The sequence below is a fragment of the Lycium barbarum genome, chromosome 8 (genome assembly GCF_019175385.1).
Source record: "Lycium barbarum isolate Lr01 chromosome 8, ASM1917538v2, whole genome shotgun sequence".
In the NCBI taxonomy this organism is placed as follows: domain Eukaryota; kingdom Viridiplantae; phylum Streptophyta; class Magnoliopsida; order Solanales; family Solanaceae; genus Lycium; species Lycium barbarum.
In genome coordinates this window covers 8,062,324-8,082,321 of record NC_083344.1, presented here as the reverse complement: position 1 = coordinate 8,082,321, position 19,998 = coordinate 8,062,324, and positions in this window count along the sequence as shown.

The following is a 19,998-nucleotide window of genomic DNA, read 5'->3' as shown; positions in this document are numbered from 1 at the left end:
AGTTCATCGAAGAATGCCAAGTCTAAGTCGTGCTTTGAAAAGGGTTTCCAAAGTACCGAGCTAATGTTGATCTAATGATGTCTTGAGGAAAAGTTATAACGCTCCTTAAGTTGTTAATGAAGTGCTAAGCAAGTGCTAAGAAGGTTCCATAAGGATTGGAGATCAAACGAAACGACGGAAATAATTTCAGGAAATTGGAGTTATACGAACACCTTATACGGTCCGTATAAGTTTATACGGTGCGTATAAGGGTCCGTATAACCCAACAAAAAATATGTTTTCCCTGATGGTGAAGTACGGACCATATAATGTGATACGGACCGTATAAGGGTCCGTATAAGTCCCGACGGGCTAAACATTTTCCAAGTATAAAAATGTGATCCCACTTCAAAAAATTCATTCTTCCAACTTCTCCACTTCTCTCCAAGTCTCTAGAACATTCCATACATTTCATTTACAAGAATTCAAGGGAAATCAAAGATCAATATCATTAATCCAAGGAAATCGAGTGCAAGAAGCTCTCTAGGGTTTCTTGGAGTCAAGAAATCTCTTTGAATGGAAGTTAGGGTTTTCTCCAAGTGAGGCAACTCCACCCAAAACCCGTTCCTACACAATCAAAGATAAGTTTTATGATCATTTCATGTTATTTGGAATACTTATGGGTTGAAAGACTTGGATTATGGAAGAAGGTAGAATGTAGAGCTTAAATGTGGAAGTGATGGTGTTCTTGAATAATAGTTGACATGAATCATGATTCTTGACATGTTACGAGTATAATTATGTTATAAATGATCTTAATAATATAGGAGAAACATTATATGAGGATGAATGTAATGTTGTATTTTGACCATGGTTATGAATGACGTTGAGAGGAAATTGTGGTAATTGGATAATGTCGAACTTGACAAAGTTATTGATTACGATATTATGGATGTTGTTATTGATGTTTAGGAGTTGTTATACCATATGGAGGAAGTTGTAGAAACAAAAGAGATGCTGCCCAATTTTCGTTAGCTTTAGCTTAAGCTTGAGTATGTTTCCGATTACCTAATCTTAGCACGAATTCTTTTGAATGTAGAATTACGAACTTGGAAGGAAGTGTTTATTCGGCAAGTTAGAAAGGCGAAAAAGGTATGTAAGGCTAGCCCTTCTTTTCTAAGCCATGATTTCTATGACATGACTTCCTCTACCTTCCCATGACTTTCTTACATTTCGAAAACGATGAGTCAATGTTTATAAAGAGTTCCTCATGAGATAAAGATAAGAGATACGTTATGAATATAACAATGATAATGATGAGTCTAAACCTAGAGATTCTAAAACTCATGATGTGATATTCCTATGAAGTTAATGGTCCTTGTATGACTCTTTGATGTCATTCATTGTTGTTAGACTCACCTTATAATGTTAGTTCTTTTAAGGTGATACATGATGGTTATGGTTACTCCATAATGGAATCGGGAGTCCTCGACCTTACGTCACCCCGATAGAGTTATAGTTGTCTCAGAATTCTTATGTATTCTTTATGATAAGGATATGATGATGAGATTACACCGTGCCTAGATGGCCGGGCATGACACCGCAAAGGAGGGCTGTTTGAGATAACACCGTGCCTAGATGGCTGGGCATGACACCGCAAAGGCGGGCGGCTTAAGAGAACACCATGCCTAGATGGCCGGACATGACACCACTAGTGGGCGGCGCGTGATGGTTACCCGGACGCGGGTTAACGATGATGATATCTTGTATACATGTGTTTTTCTTCAAAGATTAAGCGGGTTATATCTCCACCCCATGTTCTATTATTTCTCCGTTATGTTAGTATTATTCGTGCCTTACATACTCAGTACATTTATCGTACTGACGTCCTCTATTTTCGGACGCTGTGTTCATGCCCACAGATAGACAAGGAGGTGGCCCAGATTCATAGGAGTTCATCAGTAGATTTACAGGAGCACTCCATTATTCCGGAGGTGCAATTTTGATACATTATTTTGTGTATATATTTGGCACGGCGTGGTCCTGTCCCATCCTTATGTCTCAGTACTCTAGTAGAGGCTCGTAGATACGTATGTGTGGGTAGTACATGTCCCATGATGACTACATTGTATATTCTTGTATATCATTTTTGCAGCCGAGAGGGCTTATGTATACTTATATATTGCCTTGGAGTTTATATGTGTTCAGGATGAGTATGATGAGTAGCATAACGAGTGGTGCCCGGTAGTCAGCTCCGGGTACCCGTCATGGCCCTTAGTCGGGTCGTGACAAAAGTGGTAACAGAGCAGTTCCGTTCTAGGGTGTGTCTATGAGCCGTGTCCAGCAGAGTCTCATTTATGGGTGAGAAGCGCGCGACGCTTATAAACAAGAGGCTGCGGGGCATTTAGGAAAAATGATCGTTCTTCTTCTTACTAGATCGTGCCATAGAGCCATGTTGTAGGATTTTCTCCTCTCTAATTGTGCGTTATGATTTTAGCGATTCCGAGAGAAAATCCATAGCCGCCCAGAAGGGCAAGGATGCGACAGAAAGGCGGATGGAAAGGGAGCCATTAACAAATATAGAAGAAGGTGAATCTTATAATGAGGCTACATCCAATACCTCTCACACTCCGCCTATTCTAGAAGAGCAAGAGGGGGCTTTAGCTCTGGCTCCTATGCCTCCAGTTCCTCCACGAGGTGCTCCGGTCAACAAATGACCGAAGCTATTCAACTATTGACACAGCTAGTTTCCACTCAGGCACAGTGGCAGAGTACGAGTCCAGGTGATAGGGCGACTAGTGCTAGAGCCCGTGATTTCATGAGTTTAAATCCACTAGAATATTTTGGGTCAAAGCCGGATGAAAACCCACAAGGTTTTATTGATGAGATACTGAGAACGTTGAGAATCATCCATGCCTCTGATACGGAATGTGTGGAGTTGGCAACTTATAGACTCCGGGATGTGGCAGTTCTCTGGTATAATAACTGGATATCTTTAAAGAAAGAAAATGCACCTCCCCCAGTTTGGCAAGAATTCGTAGATGCTTTCATCCACCACTATTTTCCACCCGAGGTTCGGAGGGCTAGAGCTGACAAATTCTTGAATCTTAAGCAAGGGAATATGAGTGCCCGGGAGTACATCCTTCACTTTAACTCATTGGCTAGATATGCTCCGACTATGGTGGCTGACATGGGAGATAGAGTGCACAGATTTGTGAGTAGCTTAGGGCCACACCTGTTCAAAGATTGTTTGATAGCTTCATTGCAAGAGGGGATGGACATTTCCCGTATTCAGGCCCATGCCCAAAACTTAGAAGAGCAACAACATCCTTAAAGGGGTGAACGTGACATTGATAGAGGACAGAACAAGAGAGCTAGATCTGCCGGTGCTAGTAGTGAGTATAGAGGGGGTCAGTGGCAACAATATTCCAGATATTCGGGCCAGTCCGCGACGAGTACACCTCCTCGATTTGTAGGCAGGAGATTTGACCACCTCATTTATTCAGGATAGGGTCAGAACTCGAGAGCTTCGGGTTCCCATTTTAGAGGTGATTATAGTCAGAGGAGACCACCCGTACCACGATGTAGTAAATGCAGAAAGTTACATTTGGGACCGTGTCGCCAAGGTTCATATGCTTGTTATATTTGTGGACAGACTGGGCACTTGATGCGTGATTGTCCCTCGAGGTACAATAGAGGTGGGGTTCAGCCTACAGGATCAGCAGCTGGTTCTTCCTCGACCGTGCGCCCCGTGGGACAGACTCCCCATATTCCAGCAAGCCGTGGTAGGGGCAGCGGGGGAGCATCTAGTTCAGGTGGTACCCAGCCCCGTATTTATACTTTAGCCGGACGACAGGATCTTAAGTCCTCCTCAGATGTGGTTAGAGGTATACTATCCATATTCTCTCATAACGTTAATGCATTGATAGATCCGGGTTCTATGTTTTCTTATATTACTTCTTATATTGCTGGCCGTATTGGGGTGAAACCCGAGCCAATTAAACCTTTCGAGGTATCTACTCCAGTTGGTGATCCAGTAACAGCGAGGCAAGTGTATAAAAATTGTGTGATTGTGGTATGTGATCGTCAAACTAAAGTCGATTTGGTCGAGTTAGAAATGCTAGATTTTGATGTTATCATGGGCATGGCTTGGCTGGCTTCTTATTATGCTAATGTCGATTGCAGAATGAAAATAGTTCGATTTCAATTCCCGGGAGAACCTGTACTTGAATGGAAAGGTAATACAGCGTCTCTAAAAGATAGGTTTATCTCTTACCTTAAGGCGAAGAAGATGATAGTTAAAGGCTATATTTACCACCTAGTCCGATTTCATGACACCGAAGCAAAGCCATCGACTTTTCAATCCGTCCCGATAGTAAATGAATTTCCAGAAGTATTTCCCGATGAACTTCCAGGCCTTCCTCCGAAAAGGGAAATTGATTTTGCAATTGATGTGTTGCCGGACACCAAGCCTATATCTATTCCTCCTTACAGAATGGCTTCTGTAGAATTAAAAGAGCTAAAGGCACAATTGAAAGATTTACTTGAGAAGGGATACATTAGGCCCATTTCATCATCGTGGAGAGCACCTGTCCTATTGTGAGGAAGAAAGATGGCTTCCAAGAATTGATGATTTGTTTGACCAATTACAGGGTGCCAAATGGTTTTCTAAAATTGACCTAAAATCGGGGTATCATCAAGTGAGAGGTAGAGAAGAAGATATTCCTAAGATAGCTTTCAGAACGAGATATAGAGCCCGCTTGGTGTTTTCAGCTTTTTTGAGTGTTTGGCTGGCCAGCTTAAAGTCATTTTATGCTTAAAATAAGCTCAAAAAATAATTGACCCCATTTGACTTAGCTTATCTAAATCAGCTTATAAGCTGTTTGCAGCTTATAGGCATAAGCCCATCCAAACAGGCTCATAAACAGGCTCATAGTCACTGTGAATTTTGGGTGATGTCATTTGGGTTGACTAATGCTCCGGCGGTGTTTATGAACCCGATGAATAACGTATTCAGGCCACTTTTGGATCTGTTTATGATCGTGTTCTTTGATGATATCCTAGTATACTCTTGGACAGAAGCAGGGCATGCAGACCACTTGCGTATGGTCCTTGGAATTCTTCAGACTCGAGAATTGCATGCAAAATTTTCAAATGCGAGTTTTGGCTAAATTCTGTGACTTTTCTGGGCCATATTATCTCAGCGGATGGCATTCAAGTTGATGTTCAAAAGATTGAGGCTGTAAAGACTTGGCCAAGGCCTACAACGCCTATAGACTTTTTGGGATTAGCAGGTTACTATAGAAGATTTGTGGAATGGATTTCCTCTCTTTCAGAACCATTGACGAAGTTAACTCAGAAATTAGCAAAATATCAATGGACTGATGCTTGTGAATGCAGTTTCCAGGAATTGAAGGATAGATTAACTTCAGCCCCGGTCCTGATACTTCCAGAAGGACCAGATGGTTATGTTGTGTACTGTGATGCCTCTGGTGTTGGGTTAGGCTCTGTGCTGATGCAACACGGTAAATTCACTGCTTATGCCTCAAGGCAGTTGTAGAAACATGAAAAGAACTATCCGACCCATGATCTTGAATTGGCCGCGGTTATTCATGCACTAAAGATGTGGAGGCACTATTTGTATGGCATTCATGTTGATATTTATAAAGATCACAAGAGTCTCCAGTATACTTTCAAGCAGAAAGATTTAAATTTACGATAGAGGCGGTGGTTGGAATTATTGAAGGATTATGATGTGAGTATTTTATACGACCTCGGAAAGGCGAATGTAGTAGCTGATGGACTTAGCAGCAAAACAATGGGTATTCTATGTGAGATCCCTCCGGAGAAGAAAGAATTAATCTGTGAGCTTCACCAGCTAGCTAACCTCATAGTTCGTCTAATTTATTCGGGCAATGCAAGAGTTGGTATTCACAACCCAGCTGATTCATCCTTAGATATGGAAGTAAGAGAGCGCAAATATGAAGATCCCCATTTGATCCACTATAGAGATACATTTTATGAGAAAGAGAAGTCGCCATTTGAATTTTTCTACAGATGGAGTTCTTAGATACCGAGATAGGCTATGTGTCCTAAATGTTGCCGAACTACATCGTCGGATTCTAGAAGAAGCTCATTACTCTCGGTATTCCATTCACCCGGGAGCGACAAAAATGTATCACGATCTCAAGTTAATGTATTGGTGGGATGGAATGAAGAAAGACACAGCAGAATTTGTAGCTCAATATCCAAATTGTCAACAAGTAACAATCGAGCATCAAAAGCCAGGAGCATTATTGCAAGCGATGAAAATTCAAGCTTGAATATGGAAAGTGATTAACATGGATTTCATTGTAGGTTTGCCTCGTTCTCGGCGAAAATATGACTTCATATGGGTGATTGTTGACAGACTCACGAAATCAGCTCATTTTCTTCCAGTTAGAACCACATATTATGCAGAAGATTATGCAAGGTTATACTTTAAGGAGATAGTGCGACTTCATGGTGTCCCGATGTCTATTATCACGGATAGGGGAGCACAATTTACAGCTAAATTCTGAAAGTCCTTCCAAGAAGGTTTGGGTACTCAGGTAAGGCTTGGCACAGCGTTTTATCCACAAACTGATGGACAAGCTGAACGCACTATTCAGACCTTAGAAGATATGCTACGGGCATGTGTCTAGCTTTCAGTGGTAGTTGGGATGACCACTTACCTCTTATTGAGTTTACATACAACAACAGCTAGCATTCCAGTATTCAGATGGCTCCGTATAAAGCTCTATATGGAAGGAAGTGTAGATCCCCAATTGGATGGTTCGAAGTCGGAGTGACATAATTGATAGGTCCATAATTGGTTCAGCAAGCGGTGGAAAAGATCAAGGTTATTAGAGACCGATTGTTGACAGCCCAAAGTCGACAAATATCTTATGCGGACAACCGTCAGCGAGACTTAGAATTCCAAATTAATGATTGGGTGTTCCTGAAGGTATCACCGATGAAAGGCGTGATCAGATTTGGCAAGAAGGGAAAATTGAGCCCTCGATACATTGGACCTTATAAGATTGTCCGCAAGATAGACCAAGTAGATTATAAGCTGGACGTACCTCCAGAACTTGAATCAGTCCATCCAATTTTTCATGTGTCAATGCTCCGCAAATATTTTGGAGATCCCACTAGAATCATGCCAGTAAATGATGTTCAAGTGACGGAAAAGTTGATTTATGAAGAGGTATCCATTACCATACTAGATACGCAAATACGGAAACTTAGAAATAAAGAGGTGGCTTCGGTCAAAGTCTTGTGGGGGAAAAATAATCGAGAGGAACTGACTTAGGAAACGGAAGAAAGCATGAAGTCCAAGTACCCACACTTGTTTCCTCCCCCGGAAGAGATCCAAGATGAGACATCGGTATTATGAGGTATGAAATGCTCATTTTTATTGCTTTTGGTCGTATGTGGACATAATTGCTTGCTATTGTATTGTAGCCCTGTGAGGCGATGTTATTGTGGGCTATTGTGACAGGATGGTAGTGCCATATTACAAGGGAAACTCTGGCGAACTTTTTGCAGAATTCCCGAGAATTTAACATTCGAGGACGAATGTCATTAAAGGGGGGAAGATTGTTACACCTCGAAAAATTTCATGTCATCGTACGATAGATAGACTAACATAGGGTGAGATGAATACGATGTTTCTACAAGTAAAAAGTAGTACTTAACGATTCTCATTAAGATTCCAAAGACGTTTGAAGCAAGAGAAGAAAGTTCGTCGAAGAATGCCAAGTCTAAGTCGTGCTTTGAAAATGGTTTCCAAAGTACCGAGCTAATGTTGATCTAATGATGTCTCGAGGAAAAGTTATAATGCTCCTTAAGTTGTTAATGAAGTGCTAAGAAGGTTCCCTAAGGATTGGATATCAAACGAAACGACGGAAATAATTTCAGGAAATTGGAGTTATACGACCACCTTATACGGTTCGTATAACTTTATACGGTCCGTATAAGCGTCGGTATAACCCAACAGAAAATATGTTTCCCCTGATGGTGAAGTACGAACACTTATATGGACCGTATAATGTTATACGGACCGTATAAGTCCCGACGGGTTGAATATTTTCCAAGTATAAAAACATGATCCCACTTTAAAAATTTCATTCTTCCAACTTCTCCACTTATCTCCAAGTCTCTAGAACATTCCACACATTTCATTTACAAGAATTCAAGGGAAATCAAAGACCAATATCATTAATCCAAGGAAATATAGTGCAAGAAGCTCTCTAGGGTTGCTTGGAGTCAAGAAATCTCTTTGAATGGAAGTTAGGGTTTTCTCCAAGTAAGGAAACTCCACCCAAAACCCATTCCTGCACAATCAAAGGTAAGTTTATGATCATTTCATGTTATTTGAAATATTTAGGGGTTGAAAGACTTAGATTATGGAAGAAGGTAGAACGTAGAGCATAAATGTGGAAATGATGGTGTTTTTGAATAATAGTTGACATGAGTCATAATTCTTGACATGTTACAAGTATAATTATGTTATAAATGATCTTAAGAATATGGGAGAAACGTTATATGAGGAGGAATGTAATGTTGTATTATGACCATGGTTATGAATGACCTTGAGAGGAAATTGTGGTAATTGGATAATGTCGAACTTGACAAAGTTATTAATTACGATATTATGGATGTTGTTATTGATGTTTACGAGTTGTTATACTATATGGAGGAAGTTGTAGAAACAAAGGAGATGCTGCCCAATTTTCGTTAGCTTAAGCTTGAGTATGTTTATGATTACCTAATCTTAGCACGAATTCTTTTGAATGTAGAATCATGAACTTGGAAGGAAGCGTTTAGTCGGCCAGTTAGAAAGGCGAAAAGGGTATGTAAGGCTAGCTCTTCTTTTCTAAGGAATGATTTCTATGACATGACTTCCTTTACCCTCATGACTTTCATACATTCCGGAAACAATGAGTCAATGTTTATAAAGAGCTTCTCATGAGATTAAGATAAGAGATACGTTATGAATATGATAATGATAATGATGTGTCTAAACCTAGAGATTCTAAAACTCATAATGTGATATTCCTACGAAGTTAATGATCCTTATATGACTCCTTGATATCATTCATTGTTGTTAGACTCACCTTATAATGTTGGTTCCTTCAAGGTGAGACATGATGGTTATGGTTACTCCATAATGGAATCGGGGGTCCTCGACCTTACGTCACCCCGATAAAGTTATAGTTGTCTCGAAATTCTTATGTATGCTTTATGATAAGGATATGATGATGAGATTACACCGTGCCGAGATGGCAGGGCATGACACCGCGAAGGCGGGCGGCTTGAGAAAACACCGTGCCTAGATGGCCGGATATGACACCACTAGTGGGCGGCGTGTGATGGTTACCCGGACGCGGGTTAACGATGATGATATATTTGATATGTATACATGTGTTTTCCTTTAAAGGTTAAGCAGGTTATATCTCCACCCCATGTTCTATTATTTCTTTGTTATGTTAGTATTATTCATGCCTTACAGGGTCGCTTGCCTAGTTCACCGGTACTAGGCTATGAGAGGCTCAACATCGGGTCCAATGGAAAGCAAGCCTTGCGAATGATGGTGGCTCCATATACATTTATCGTATTGACGTCCTCTCTTTTTGGACGCTGTGTTCATGCTCACAGCTAGACAGGGAGGTGGCCCAGATTCATAGGAGTTTATTAGCAGATTTACAAGAGCACTCCATTATTCCAGAGGTGCCATTTTGATACATTATTTTGTGTATATATACGGCATGGCGGGGTCCTGTCCCGTCCTTATATCTCAGTACTCTAGTAGATCCTCGTAGATATGTATGTGTGGGTAGTAGATGCCCTATGATGACTACATTGTATATTCTTGTATATCATTTTTGCAGCCGAGAGGGCTTATGTACATTTATATATTGCCTTGGAGTTTATATGTGTTCAGGATGAGTATGATGATTAGCATAACGAGTGTTGCCCGGTAGTCAGCTCCGGGTACCCGTCATGGCCCTTAGTCGGGTCGTGACAGCTGGTTTGTGTGGAATCTTCTGATATGTACTTGATCTTCTTCTTATTGTATCCATTTTTGTTATCATTTCTGTACTCGATTATCAAACAAGGTAATTGGGATTTATTACTATTAAGTATCCTTATAAAATGACTCCCCAAATCCCTAAAATCTTGACAAAATACACTACCTTTATCAATTGCTTAATTAGCTTATGCATCAGCCAATTTATTACCCTCTATGAGAATACGAGTATTTAATATTTTCTTGTGATCAACTAATTCCCTGATTTCATCAACCCACACTGCAATATTCCGTGGAGGTTTCCAACCCTCTTCCAATATCATCTGTATAAGTTGTGAGTCTGTTGGAATAATAATCTTATCAAGAAGTTAACTCTTGCAGTACCTCATAGCTTGAACTATTGCACAAATCTCACTTTCATTGTTTGCCACATGTCCAATCTCTTCTGCTTGTGCATACACCAAATCTCCTACCTCATCCCTTAGACATTAAGACTCAAAAACTATTATTAATCTTGAGAAAAATTAGGTATCAATAAGCAAAAAAGTCAGGCTGGTCTTTGTTTGTTCAATTTGAGAACATAGAGAACAATCGGATACTGATGAAAAGAATTTGGGTTGGTCTTTGTTTGGTCAATGTGATTCTAATATCATTATTGACTTCGACGGAAGTTTAACCTAGTTAAAAGGTAATTAATATAATATGTGACATTTCTAAGTTGTATGATGCTCATTCTCTACCGGCCACTCAACCTCTTTGACGTGAAGGCCCGCGATAGCAGTCACCTCCTCTTACTCTTTTTTGTTTTAATTACACTACTAATTAATAGAATTGATGAATATCATATTTCAACTAACAGGTTGTAATGTGCTTAAGAATTAAGAATGAAATTAGGGCAGAAAAAGAATTTTTATTGCTCAATGATTTGATCAATTACAAGGATTATTACAATAGAACTGTAGTAACTAACTAATATCTCCTTAGCTTGCCTGACTGGATAATTGAAGTTCTTGTTAAACAAGAGATGGAGAAATTAGGAAGAATTTAGGAAGGAAGAAGAGAGAAAGAGATCGAGAGAGAAATTTGTGGAAGAAGAATACCGGTATATGTCATTTATGAATTATGACCCTCTCCTAATCAATTAGAATATCTATTGAGCTGAAAGTCGGTTAAGATGAATTGAATGCCCTCGTCCATCGCGACTTAATCTCCACCATTTGATTAGCTTCTCATTTAACACCAATCCTCCTCTCAAGCGTACACGTGTCTCTTTAATTGATAACCCTAATTCCCAATTTAGGTAAATTCTCAATTCAATCGCGGACATAACACGGGCTCTTTAGTGCATATCAAAAATAAAAAATGAATTCGAGTTGGCACAGTGCAGTAACATTAAATAAGCACCACGTCATGTGCCTTTTTCTCCGTTTAAAATCATTGTTAAGTCGTATGCATTTTTCTCCATCTAAAAGCATTAATAAACTGTGTGAAAGTCATGTGCATTTTTCTACATCTAAAAGTATCATTAAATCACGTACACTTTTCTCAATCTAAAATCACCGTTAAATCATGTGCATTTTTTCTCCATCAAAAAGTGTTGTTAAATTGGATAATTACTAGAAAATAGGCCTACAGCAACGCCTCAAAAACGGTTGCAATAAAATGAAAACCGTAGCAATGGACCTATCGCAATGGTTTAGGGGTCCGTTGCACCTCAAGGCGTTGCAATAGCCCTATTCCAACGGGGTCTGTAACCGCTGCTATAGGTAAAGCTACTGCAACGCTTGTTTAATTAAATGGAACCGCTCAAAACCGTTGCAATATTACTTTATGCAACAATTTTGTGGGGCTATAGCAACGGTTATTTGGAGCTATTGCAACGTGTATTTGGGGCTGTTGCAACGTCTTATTTATTAGCTATATAACAAAATATACTACACTAAAATTTATAAATTTTTTGAAAGAAAACAGTTTATCAACAAAATCATAATTCAAAATATCGAACTAATATCATGCATATATAAAAGAAAAACGTATAAAAAAATTGACATTCAAGAGTTAGATACATAAGTTTGCAAAAAAAATCTAAAATAAAAGATCTTAAAACATGTGAACATCTAGCAATGATCAACCTATACTCTTAAGTAAGGTCTTCACTTCTTTTGCCTACCCCTTGTTCATTTTCTTCACTTACAAAAAATGTTAAATAAATGATTAAGCAAAATGTTCACAAAAGATATATATATATATATATATATATATATATATATATATATATAAAATGATCAAAAGAAATGTGACAATTGTCCAGTAGAACATCCACAACTATGTTTTAACTTCTCCATAACATTTTATATTTTTCTTCTCTAAAACATCTCAACCAAATAGTTCCCCAAGAAAAAGACAAGTGAAAATTCACAAACACCATACTCTAGGCTTTTCTTTTCACAAGCTAATCCTAACAGAAAGATGAAATGGGCTTCATGACATATATGATTAGAAGTTTCAATATTCTCTGTAAACTAAAGAAAAGAATCTCGATCATTCTCCAATAGGATTAGTTGTAAGCAGATTTATACCAAGAAAAAGTCATTGTTATTTTTGAATCTGCTCTGTTTTCTTCTCCTCTTTTTCTTTTTAAGGATGATGAATAAACATTACCTAAAACAATAATAGTATTATGTAGTTTCATATTCCAAAATCCACCAAAGCAAGCTAGAGAATATCATTATTTACTTTCTTATTGGCCTCAATTGGTATTGAAAGACTGGAATAAAAGATCACATGTTCACTTATTCTGGGCAAAAGACTGAAACGATACAAGTAACAGAAAGTGCATAAGTAGTTCGAGAGTAACCATAGCATCCTGTCCGACAGCAACAACAGATACAAACTACGGCAAGCAAATACCACAAGCCACAAACTAGAATACAACAATGGTGAAAAGAGGGGTACCAGCACAAGCAACTAACTGTATCAAGAATTTTTTTTTTTAATCAGATAGTCACTAGGTCGTCAAGTATAAGCTAAAAGTATTGACGAGATGACTGAGTACATCATATATTGGCATATATGATAATAAAACAAGAAAACACATGAGAGACCATCCCGACAAATTCTACAAATTTTGTTTGAAGTGAAGTTTGTATATGGTTAAAACCGGGTCAATGTATGACCGATGAATCCGGAGTTGAGGGTAAGTCCAAATGGGCACGAGCATGTTCGATCTTTTCTTCACACCGGGTATCGTACCGGATGCAATTGACCCGAGATAAGGAAATCGTGTCCGTTGGTCCGGATACGCCGATCTAAGATCAATGTGTCTATTGGTCCGGTTAACCGGTTGCAATGTTGCCACGCGTCAGGAAACTGTTCTACCATTTTGTACTGACAACCGTACGGGTGTCAGACCATACGGTCCTACCTTATCTTTTTTAGGGTTTCTTTATTCATAAGGGCCTTTGTGTTGCATTAAAGGCCCATAAGGCATACCTATAAATAGAGGACATTCTCCCCCTTTTTGGGGTTAGCTTTTTCAGATCTCAACATTGTAATAGTCAAATATATTGAAGCTCTCTCTCTCTCTCTCTCTATGATATTGGTCCGGATTTGTGGTGTTCTTTAGCTTTACTCATTCATTCAGTATAACATATTTCTTAATATACATATTTGGCATAAAACACCAATCACATACACGTTCTCACAGCAATAAGGCACTCAAATATATATATATATATATATATATATATATATACATATATATATATATATATATATATATTGCAACAAACAAATCCATTGACACTTCACATCAACCAAATAGATTAAAATTCATCCACATATCCTATACCACACTTACAAATTTAATTGTTACCAAATCCGGGGTAAACAGTTTGGCGCCCACCGTGGGGCCAGGTTAATAGTGGTTTTTTAATCTTTGCTTCTTCTTGTACCCATTGATTGAGGAATCTGCTAATTTTCACAAAAAATAGACAAAATGGCAAGCAGCGAACAGTCTGGTCATGTCAACAACAACGAAATTGTGGCTGAAAACGAGAACAGTGGGCTACGAAACCTACCTGCAGATCCAGTCGACCCGAACTCTGTTGATTCGAGAAAAGGCCTCGACCTGCAGAATACTGTGAATCAGGAGAATACCGCTTTTCCGGCCACTGATCCTTTGAATACTCATAACTCAATTACTTTATCCAGGCTCAAGGTCGGAAAACACCGGATACTCCGGATGAGATTAACTTACGTTTAATATTTGAAATGTTGCAGGAATAGGGGACCGCTATAGCTGAACAGGGGATTGCAATAGCTCAGCTGCGGAGCAAAAATGACAAGGCAACTCCAGAAAGGTCAAAAGGGGTCACCGAAGCAAGGTGGGACGAAACGCGGATAGTCGAGAGTAACGGATCCAGAGCTGGATCAACCACCGAAGTTTTGAAGATGCTCGAAACCTTGGCAAAGGGGGTGGATTCAACAGAGAAGAGGGTGGAAACGTATAACCCTCGGGTGGATTAGATCCCGGGAGCTCCACCGATTCTGAAAGGGCTGGATTCAAAGAGGTACATTCAAAGGCCTTTCCCTCCTAGTGCGGCTCCGAAGTAAATCCCAAAGAGGTTCAAGATGCTGGATACACAGAAATACGATGGTACAACGGACCCACAGGAGCACGTGACTTCGTACACCTGTGCCATAAAAGGCAATGATGTCGAAGAGGATGAAATTGAGTCCGTGCTGTTGAAAACATTTGGGGAAATATTATCAAAATGAGCGTTGACCTGGTATGACCATCTGCCCAAGCATTCCATCACTTCCTTCGAAATGCTCGCAGATGTGTTCATCAAAGCCCATGCGGGAGGTAAAAGGTGCAAGCTCGGAAGACAGACACCTTCCAAATAGCCCAAAGGGAAGATGAGTTGTTACGAGAATTTGTGAAACGATTCCAAAGGGAACAAAAGGCATCATTCAGCCGCACAATGATACATTGGTAATTTCTATCCTTATTTTCAACTCACAAGTTAAACGTATTTTAATTGACCCAGGTAGTTTGGCCAACATCATCCTGTGGAGAGTGGTAGAACAGCTAAGGCTACTCGACCAGATTGTACCGGTAGCCCGAGTACTCAGTGGGTTCAATATGGCAAGTGAAATCACGAAGGGAGAAATTTATTTGCCGGTCAACATTGATGGCACCATACAGCAGACGGTATTCTACGTCATCGAGGGAGATATGAGAGCAATACCATCAACACTACACCAGTTCCTGAAGTTCCCGAACCCCGAGGGGATAAAAACTATCCGAGGTGAACAGCCCGCTGCAAGGGAGATGTTTGCGGTCGAGAAAGCGCCATTTTTTTCAAAAAAGCCGGATCAAAGAGATGATGAATTAATCGGAGACAAGGACACCAAATAGCAATTAAAGGATACGGGTTTGAAAGCGGAGCAAAAGGGATCGGGCCCGGTTGGTGAAGAGGACGATTTCAGCGTGCCCAGATCGTTTGTATTACCGAATGACTTGGATGCAACCAAATCTACCATGGAGGAGCTAGAAGAAGTCATCTTGTTCGAATATCTACCGGATAGAAAGGTATACCTAGGTACGGGATTAACCTCGGAGCTCAAGGACAAGTTAATTAAATTTCTTCAAGCTAATGTTGATTGTTTTGCATGGTCCCATATATACATCACAGGTGTGCCACCGGAAGTCACGACTCATAAGCTCGGCTTCGATAGGAGATTTCCCCCCGTGAAGCAGAAAAAGAGACCGATGGCCGAGCCGAAACATGCTTTCGTAAAAGAGGAGGTAATAAAGCTTTTAAAAATAGGCACTATTCGGGAGGTAAGACACCCGGACTGGCTGGATAATGTAGTGGTGGCGCTAAAGAAAGGTAATAAATTTATAATGTGTATTGACTATAAGGATTTGAACAAAGAATGCCCGAAGGATTCGTTTTCGATGCCACATATCGATCGAATGATCGATTCCACGGCCAGGTATGAGATGTTAAGTTTTCTCGATGCTTACTCTGGGTACAACCAAATCCGGATGCACCCGAAGGACCAAGAGAAAACATTCTTTATTACCCAATATGGGACATACTGTTATAATATCATGCCATTCGGGTTAAAAATGCCGGAGCAACATACTAACGCCTAGTTAATAGAATATTCGAAGAACAGATAGGGAAAATAATGGAAGTTTATATTGATGACATGCAAGTCAAGTCCCTGGAAACAGAGGACCATTTGAAATATTTGCAGCATACCTTTAATGTACTTCGCAAATACAACATGAAGCTTAACCGGGAGAAATGTGCCTTCAGTGTCCGATCAGGGATATTTTTAGGCTTCATGGTGTCGAACCGGGGAATTGAAATTAACCCGGACAAGATCAAAGCCATCAAAGATATTGAGATAGTGAACAATGTTAAGGTCGTACAAAGGCCCACCGGAAGGATAACAGTACTGAGCTGTTTCATTTCGAGGTCTTCCGATAAGAGTCACCGTTTCTTCTCACTACTAATGACTTCGTCTGGACACTGGAATGTCAAAAGGATTTGCACGAACTAAAAAGATACATATTGAGCCTACCTCTGCTGCACACACCGAAGGCAAACGAACAGTTGTTTCTATACCTTGCCGTGTCCGAGGTAGCGGTAAGCGGTGTTTTGGTCCGAGAAGAAGCAGGTACGCAATTCCCAATATATTATGTGAGTATAACTTTAGGGGATGCAGAGACTTGCTATCCGCACCTCGAAAAGTTGGCCTTGGAATTGGTAAGTGTGTCAAGAAAGCTTAGACCTTACTTTCAATGCCATACGATATGTGTAATAACTACTTACCCGCTAAAATATGTCATGCATAAATCGGAGTTATCAAGTAGACTGACCAAATGGGTCGTAGAGATTACCGGATATGATATCGAATATAAGCCAAGAACATGTTGCATCCCATATTTTTGTGCATTGGAAAGCGTGCGAGTTAAATGACACTACTAACGAAAACGTGGTTATCCCTCAAGCTTATAGGTGATTAGAGTGATGGTACATACGCATTGGAAATGTTAGAAGTTAAGCACATTGAAGAAAATAAGTTTCGTCGAGGTTTGAAATTTATTTGAATGAAATACGGTCCAAGCTATAATATCCTGCATTTTGGACCGGGAAATTGAAACGTCCAACATGAGAAAATTTACCCGAGCATGGAGGATTTGATCATATTCAAGCATGCAAATTAAGAAATCGGTGTATAAAAGGATGAAGTCCCGAAATAATTTAAGACGGTAAAGAGTGACATCGATGATTGAAAATAATAATTTTATGTGTGGCAAATGAGACTATGGACAAATGCTATATCTCATGATTATGATAATAAGTATATGAAATGTGTTAAAGTGGTCCATGTTTAAGTGGATTGAGATCAAAAAATTAATTATGCGGATAAATTATTAAGCATTGGATTTTAACGGGGCATTATTAAATTAACTAACAGATCATAGATGTGCATGGAAATGGGGCTTGACACGTGGTGGGCTGAAAAATATGACTAAGGGTCACATATTAGTGGTGGCATCCTTACAATTAACTACAAAGTGATGAGGTAACATATTGGACCCCATGATCTACTAGGTAATTAAGTCACATAATGTTTCTGTTAAGTAATGACAAGAGAGGTGGTCTCATTCTCCTATTAATTTCTCCCAACAAAAATGTGACCAGCAACCTTGAGAGGTCTTTGGGCTTAGCAACTTCATTATGTACTTGTGTAGTAGCTATTGTTTAATCCTTGAGAATTGACTTGGGGGAGCAAAACGTTAGCAACAACTTTGGCTTTGAGAATCAGCTTGAAGAGCAAGACGTCGGCAGCAACATGTTTTCCTCTACATAGCAGCACATGAATATTTCATGACATCAAATATTAATTCTAGTTAAGAAAAACATATGGGTTTTGCGCACCGCTTCGGTTTCGTTGTTCCGTTTTATCGCGTTGTTGAATTCGGGCTTTCTTCGACGTGAAGTGAGGTTGAAGAAGAGTACTTCTTGGAATATAAGGTAATAATTCTCCTCTACTAGATATAGTTAAATTCGTCCAGGTCATAGTTAAATTGAGAGACGAGAACTACGAAATTATTTGCGGGAAATCGGATAAATTGTTATTGTTATCATGTGGACTGTTTAGAGGTTGTTATAAATTGTTTGGTGTGCTGGAATATCGTGGGATTGGCTATAGTTGTTGTTGTTGTGTTTGTTGTTATACTACGTATATACGAAAATATAGAAGTGTATACAAGCATCGGTATAGGAATTTATATTGGGTTGTTTTAAAAGTGATTTAAGGACGGATTCAATTTCATTTGGATAAGTATTTGTTGATATTATTATTGGTATTGTGATCGATATTATGGCTAAGTTGGAATTCCAAGGATTATTAAGTTTTAAGGTAGATGCTACCCGAATATCGTTAGATTTCTAAGTAATTAAGGATTGGTTTGAAAGAGTATCCTAATTTGATTATTGGCATATTTGGTATTGTTTGTAGATTGGTGAAGCCCGAGACCTAAGTTATGGTTAACTTGAGAAGCGACAAGGTATGTAAAGTTATCCTTTCTTTCTTTTTGGCATGATCCCTATCATATGAACGAACACAGTGAGCAAGCAAGTTCCAAAGACTCTGTTCTTAGAAAGTGTAGAGATATTTGTATCCTTGTCCTCCTATATTTTATGTCCATAACTCCCAGAGACTTATCATACTAGCTTCTTATGTCACCAGAGGAGTTCGGAGTATCCTTTTCCGAGTCTTACATACATTTATATATTATATTATATATGGATCGGGCCGTACATTCCTCGGCACTAACATATTATATTATATATGGATCGGGCCGTACGTTCCTCGGCACTAACATATTATATTATATATGGATCGGGCCGTACGTTCCTCGGCACTAACATATTATTTTATATATGGATCGGGCCGTACGTTCCTCGGCACTAACATATTCTATTATATTTGGATCGGGCTGTACGTTCCACAGCACTATCAGTTATATTGTAATCTATGCCTATCATACGCCGTAGAGTCAGTTTCTGTCATATAGAGTTATGTAGATATTCTCAAATGTTAGCCACAAATGCATTCCATTATTGAGGCAGGTTTTCATGATTCATATGTACTTGATGTTCTTATGCTTTATATACTCAGTACATATTCCGTACTGACCCCCTTTCTTCGGGGGGCTGCGTTTCATGCCCGCAGGTACAAACGCTCAATTCGATGATTCCCCAGCTTAGGATTTCCTGTCAGCTGTCTTGGAGAGCTCCGTTGTTCCGGAGCCTAGAATTTTGGTACAGATCTTCTGATGTATTTATATATGGTTGTCCAAGGGTACGACGGGGCCCTGCCCCGTCATATTTCACTACTAGTACTCTTCGAGGTCTGTAGACATGTGTGTGGGTTGTATATAGATTATGGTCAGCTGTGTCTATATAGTTGTTGTGAATGTTTCTGTTGGTTGCGGTAGCCTTGCCGGCTTGCATATGTTATCGATACGTAGTGGCAGCCTTGTCGGCTTGCGTAGTATATTAATATGCGGTGGCAGCCTTGTCGGCTTGCATATTATAATGATATATAATGGCAGCCTCGTCGGCTTGCGTATTTGATTTCGTTGTGATTGGTTGGGACTCCGCAGGGGACAAATTATCTTGATATGTGATGTTGAGGACCTTTGTGTCTATGTCGATTCCCATGATGTCTATAGTGTCATTCTGATTGTGTCTAACAGGTATACATATGGGTGTCCAGCTCGGGCACTAGTCATGGCCCACAGGCTGGGTCATGACAAAAGTGGTATCGGAGCAGTTCATCCTCGGAGTGTCTACAGACCGTGTCTAGTAGAGTCTTGTTTATTGGTGTGTTGTGAACCACATCTATAAACAGGAAGCTACAGGACATTTAGG